This window comes from Anoplophora glabripennis, unplaced genomic scaffold (genome assembly GCF_000390285.2).
Source record: "Anoplophora glabripennis isolate ALB-LARVAE unplaced genomic scaffold, Agla_2.0 scaffold112, whole genome shotgun sequence".
In the NCBI taxonomy this organism is placed as follows: Eukaryota; Metazoa; Arthropoda; class Insecta; order Coleoptera; family Cerambycidae; genus Anoplophora; species Anoplophora glabripennis.
The window spans coordinates 1,058,622-1,064,621 of NW_019416609.1; the positions used below are offsets into that span (position 1 = coordinate 1,058,622).

Below are 6,000 nucleotides of genomic sequence, written 5' to 3' on the forward strand. Positions count from 1 at the left end.
AAAAAATTATGTTTGGAAAATCAGCTTGTAATATCTCGATAACCACAATAACCAAAAATGAACAAAACAATAGTCATTCATATTCAAACTATTAGGACTGATAAGAAAGAATGGACTTTGATTAAAACTTAGGTCAGCAAAAAATTATGAATTTAAAAAAGATATTAGAAATGACAAACACAATGAATAATTTGCTCTGTGTATGAGTACTATCACATTTATAAATATATAATTTGCCTTTTTTTAATACACTGTTCCGGCACTTATTCAATTCTGCTCGAACAATAGGTTTTCATATAGTCCTGTTTAAGGAGACTTGTCATCTTTTGCAATTAAAACACTGCCGACTGATTTTGCATTTGAAGTAAAATCGCTATATTATCTCAATTTTGCATTTAGGTGTACTTGTTTAGTTTTGCGCGGCAGTTTCTCAAATGTATTGTAATAGAATGAGTTGTGGCAAAGATTTTAACATATCAAAGAGAAAGGCACATTTGGGAAAATAAAATTGGTAAAATTGATTTTAAAGAAATAAATTATAAGTTGAATAAGTGTGACCAATAGGAGTACAGTAGATGGTTGAAATTGAGAAAGAAAAGATAAAATAAAGAAAACTTAGTATATGATCAATTAATTTTCGTAAGAAATGAATTTCAAATAAAATTTAAAGAAATGTAATGTAACAAAGTATATTCGAAATTGAAAATGTGATCGGTAATACAAATTTGGATTATTTTTTTCTCAATCAAAGACTTTCTCTATAAACATAACAAACAAAATTTGAATTAAATAACAAACTATGTACTCCTGTGAGCTGGCGCCCAGACAATAAAGAAGAGAAATAGGATCCAAAGAAGAAGAAGCGAAGTAGAATAAGTAAATACAGGTAAGAAAATTACCATCTCACAAGAATTTATAACAGTAGTATGTATATGTATGAAAATATACATACGAATGAGTTTAGTCATAAATGTCTATTCATGCAACCAGTAATACACGTCAGAAGTATTGTATACAACAGTTTGTAACTGAATCTCCTCTTTTTGATAATTGATTTTATCATAAAATTTTAAATTTAAAAAAATTTAAATATTACTCCAAATTCAACGCTATTGTTTAGGTATTGGCTTTTATATAGTATAATTCTCCCAAAATATTAATTCACACTACCTAGTTATGTTCGTCTTCAAGAAAAAATTCTGCATCTATGCTATTGACTTAAGTTGACGAATATAGTATGCATATTTTCTAATATACAGAGCATTGAAGTTTAAAAAAATATAGTTCTAGGCAAATAAATATATTGAAAAGAAATTTTGAGTATGATAAACACAAGTCTCAGTTTATTGTCAGAATTTTCGAGGAAATTGTATTCAACTTGCTCATATCTACATCACTGATTTAAGCTGACACTTAATTTTTTTATACTTTGTTTCCTACCAACTACTAAAACTTCTTAAGTGTTTCTAAAAACATTTTTCATTGCTCATCATCTTCATGGACTACTGTGTACATCAATATTTCAAAGAAAACAACCGGGCAATTCTCAAACCATTTATTTTCCAATATTCGAGTAAATACATTGTACAAAGGGCTGTATTACAACCTTAATGTAGCCTTAGGTGTAATAAGTAACCGATATAATACGTGATATAAATAGTATAGAGGCATGGGTATCATTTATTTTTCAAAAGGCCACTATCCGCTATTGAATACAATAATGTTTGACAACCCCTTGTATAGAGGGGGAAACAATCTATCTAGACAGCTACGGTAATGTCACTAGCCAAACTTTAGGTTGTGGAACCCTTTGCCCTGGTGATAAAAAACGTGCCAGATTCGAAAATAGAAAAAACACATTAGTTTCCAATATTGGCTTTTTTCGATTCGAGTGTACTCAAATTATACAGAACTTTTTTTACTGTTCATTTATAATATGAAGTCAGTTACAACTCTTCTTCTTCTGCCTGATCAAGCCATTTGTCTTCCTCTTGTATTTCTTCTTCGTCTTCTTCATATGCTTTCTGACCAGCGGTTCAGGTGCTGCCTCATCTTTTCTACTTAGTTTTTAATTACCAAGGCAAAGACTCCGGTTAAGATTACTCACTGTAGAAGTTGGATACGGATTCAACAAATGTGTGGCTGCGTTACAGGTCTACTCTTTACTTTTCCTACGGCTACCTATTTAAAATTCTGCACCTTGTTATGTGGGCTACTGATCCCTGTGTGAGAAAGACGGACTAACCCCTTGCTTACGTATATTTGTCTTACTACTACGAGAGTATAAGAAGGTACGCAAAAATCGTATATATAAAATAACATGCAATATAATACTTTCGTATTGAAAATAACTTTTTACTAATGTTAAACCTTCTTATATAATTATACCTATTAAACTAATCAGAGGGTTTTTATTAGATAATCCATTACAGCATTAAACAATCGAATTTTGTGTGAAGTCTGTATTAGTAAAGCGTTAAACCTTAGCCGAAGCCTTGGATGTCGACCGCGCCAGTGGCGCACCATACCCTTAGCTTAGCCTATAAAAATCTACAATAAACTTTCCATATATACAAATTTATTATTGACGTCTATGCTACGCCACTGGGCTCCGGGGCGATTATTTCATAAAGGGAAGATGTATCGTTCTCCCGTGAACCCGTTTCGACACAGTAAACGGGTTGGGGGGCTTCCACGCCGCCGTCCAAGAGACTCAGAGGCGGCCCTGATCAGGGGCGTGCGTTCACTGGGGGCAGGTGGATCTCCAGGTCGCAAGATTCAGATGTCCCGGTGTGGTCTGGGTTTGTTGGACGTCGCTGCGTCTCAGCTGAAAAATAATCGTGTGTTAGTTGTTATTCTAACGGAAATACAATTTTCAGAATTTAAGAAAACGTATTTTTGTGAATGTCGACGTTGCGTCTCTTTATTGAGACATCTTCAGAATCGTCGGAAATACGTATGCATTAAAAAAGTAACAAAGAAATACGTAACTATCCTGAAGATGTCTCAGTTGACGAAACGTCGATGTTCACAGTACGATATTTCCTTGAATTCCCGTTTGGCCAGAAACAGGGGCGTATCCAGAGATGGATTTTTTTTGGGGGGGGGGGCGGTCCGTTTTTACAGTTAATGTCTAGAAAAAAATTGTGCAGAACATTGAGAACTGAGTTTAGAATTTCAGTATAGGGGTTTATTATGGCTGGTTATTTGTTATTTTATTTGTATTAATTATGAAATTCGGACCGTTGCCCCTCCCTTGATAGAGATAAGTAATTAATTAAATTAGTTATAACTCTGACGATTTCGGTGTTATTTTAACTCTTCCGTGCAGGATAAGTCATAAATTTAGATACAAATAAAAAAGTTTCTTCACTTTGGGAAAAAGTCATAGACATAGAAATTGCACTTGAAAAGAGAGACAATCTGGCCTCCTCATATCTACGGCACTGGTAATTGAAATACAGAACTCCTAGCATTCTGATTGTCGTTTTTTATTTGAAAAATGGCGTATTTTCGGACCCACGACCAACTAAAACATTCATATAATATGAAATTAGACTTTCTCTGATAAAACTTCGCAGCCTGACTCGTGTCGGTCTCCTAGGTCTAAGAATAACTGCCTGAGATTATTCCGGTATACAGTCTAGTACGACCTGCGGACCATTCATAGGTCAAGACTGGGATACTAGCTAGTAGTTGACATCCAGAGATAGCAGTAGACCTAAAACTAGGCAGGAAATAGTCGCCACCGGCCAGGTTGCCAAATCTGGAGAATGACTATGAATATTATGTACGAATAACGCTGACAAGAGACTATAGTGTTATGTCGTGCACTTGCCCACACAAATTAACCAATTATCTAGGTGCAAAAATGACTGAAAAGCCAATCAAGAAGTAAGTAAGAAATTAAGAAAAATAAAAATTGATTATTAATTATTATAAGTATAATAGTAAAAAACGTAGAACCTGTGATAGTTTTGAATACGAGGCAAAACTGCAGTAAGGACCTCGACAAAGATCTTTTAGTAAAGAATGTGTGGCAGATCTAGGGGAAAGCCCGTAAAAGCGGCAACGCCGCCGTCGTTTCTGTCTGTTTACTACGGAGGCCGCTGCATCCACGCAAAATCGCCACGCAACTCTGTCAGCTTGCGCTTATTTATAGAAGCCCGTTTCAACACGTATTTACTTATAAACAAGGCCTCAGAGTCCGATTTCGGTAGGGGAAATCGACCGTTTGGCTTTAATGAAACGAAAATCGTTTGTCGCATTGTTTTCGCCTCGGGTACACGATATATAACTACATGAAAATGCATGAAATACTAAATATAACATTTATCCCATGATTTATTTTCGTTTGTTAGACAACAAATACCCGAAAGGACATTACAGATGAAGCTGAGGTCTAGTAGGCTTTGCGGAAACTTGCAATTTAATTTAATAGTGCCTGCTAGTGCTGAAACACAGTTTCTCAACCTGTTATCGTACAAATTTTTGCAGTTTTATTGTATTCCAATTTTTCTGTAATAATGGTTAGAATTTGAATAGAAAATATAAGTAAGTAAATGTCAAAATGACAAATTACTATTATTATTGATTACAGACGGGTCAAAGAGGACTTGTTATGGCTTCTAATAATATCATTTGACTGCTATAATGGAAAAAATCCGTAACCTTCTAAAACTTTATTCGATTCAAGATATTTATCATACATGTTTTACTCTATTTTAAATACCTAGTAGTAATAAATTTTAGAAGTTAATATCATAGATATAGGTTCTAATTGATCCAAACAAACGTATGGAAAAAGAAAAAATTCAAAAAGTTAAGTAGCCCTTTAAAACTAACAAAGTAGGTCGTGCAAAACAGCGTTATAAACAAATAGTGCCAAGGTCAGGCAAAAGCAGCTCGGGAATTCGCTCTTTTTGCATTAAATAGAGCTTATTTTTACGGTAATTCTAAAAAAAGATATAAGATAAGATTCTCAAGATAGCTTTTTTTTTGTTTATTGCTTTAATTGTTAATTAACTATTGGACGTATCGGACCAAGATTTTAAAGACAAAGAAAGGGTTCATCTTTTATTTTCAGAAAGTTTTACATTGATAGTTCATGTAATAAATGCGCTAGCAGCAGTAAAAGTTTTCAGGTTTCTTGATCTAATTCGACTAAAGTAAATACGCAGTGGTTTCACTTTTTCAAATTAATGGTAGATGCTGATATTAAACTAGTTGATACATTTTCTTGTTGTATTTGAACATATATGTTACAAGAACCTCCAGAAATTGTAATGACATTTTTTTATTCGTTCGATGAAATTTTCTAATTAGCTGTATGTACAGGATTAATCACTATAATCTGACAACCTATTGTGAGTTTAGGTATTATTGAAATTACAAAAAGGTTTTTAATACAAAAGTTTTATGAGTTTTTTACAACACAGAATTAGAAAAAATAATTGAATAATGGAAATCACTAAATTAAAGAAAACATTTTTTTTAAAGGACATCTTAACTTTTCGAGATATTTCAGTTTAAAACTATTGTTGAAAAAACAGGAGAGAAATTTGTCTGGTGGTCTATTTGTGCGGATCGCAGTGGCTATGGACGAGGCAAGCGGAACAAACAAATGACTTTGACAGAAGTTTATTTACCTATCATCATTAATTTATTTCTTATAGCAAACTATTTTAACAAAGAAATAATGTTTAGTGAGAACAAAAAATTTAAGTGAATTGAATTCCCATTTCATACTAAATGCAGTTCTGAAAATTAATGAGGTTTATTCGAAGTGCATCAATAATAATGGCGGTCACATTGAGCATCTGTGACCATTTGTGTTTTAGTTGGTTTTTTTTTTAAATTTCTATTAATAATAAATAAACGGATAACTTCAAATTTTTCGTTCTCACTAAACATTATTTCTTTGTTAAAATAGTTTATTATAGGAAATAAATTAATGATGACAAATAAACTTCTGTCAAAGTCATTTGTTTGTTCCGCGTG

At 33.0% G+C, this 6,000-nt stretch overlaps 1 long non-coding RNA gene across 1 annotated transcript in view; it reads right to left on the minus strand.

The window, feature by feature from the left end:
• Window positions 1-1,540: 1,540 nt before the first annotated feature.
• Window positions 1,541-6,000, minus strand: part of LOC108904522 — a 23,399-nt gene continuing 18,939 nt past the window's right edge. Inside the window, exon 2 of the long non-coding RNA XR_001964234.2 lies at window positions 1,541-2,827. This is a non-coding gene — a long non-coding RNA (uncharacterized LOC108904522). The remainder of the gene's footprint in view (window positions 2,828-6,000) is intronic.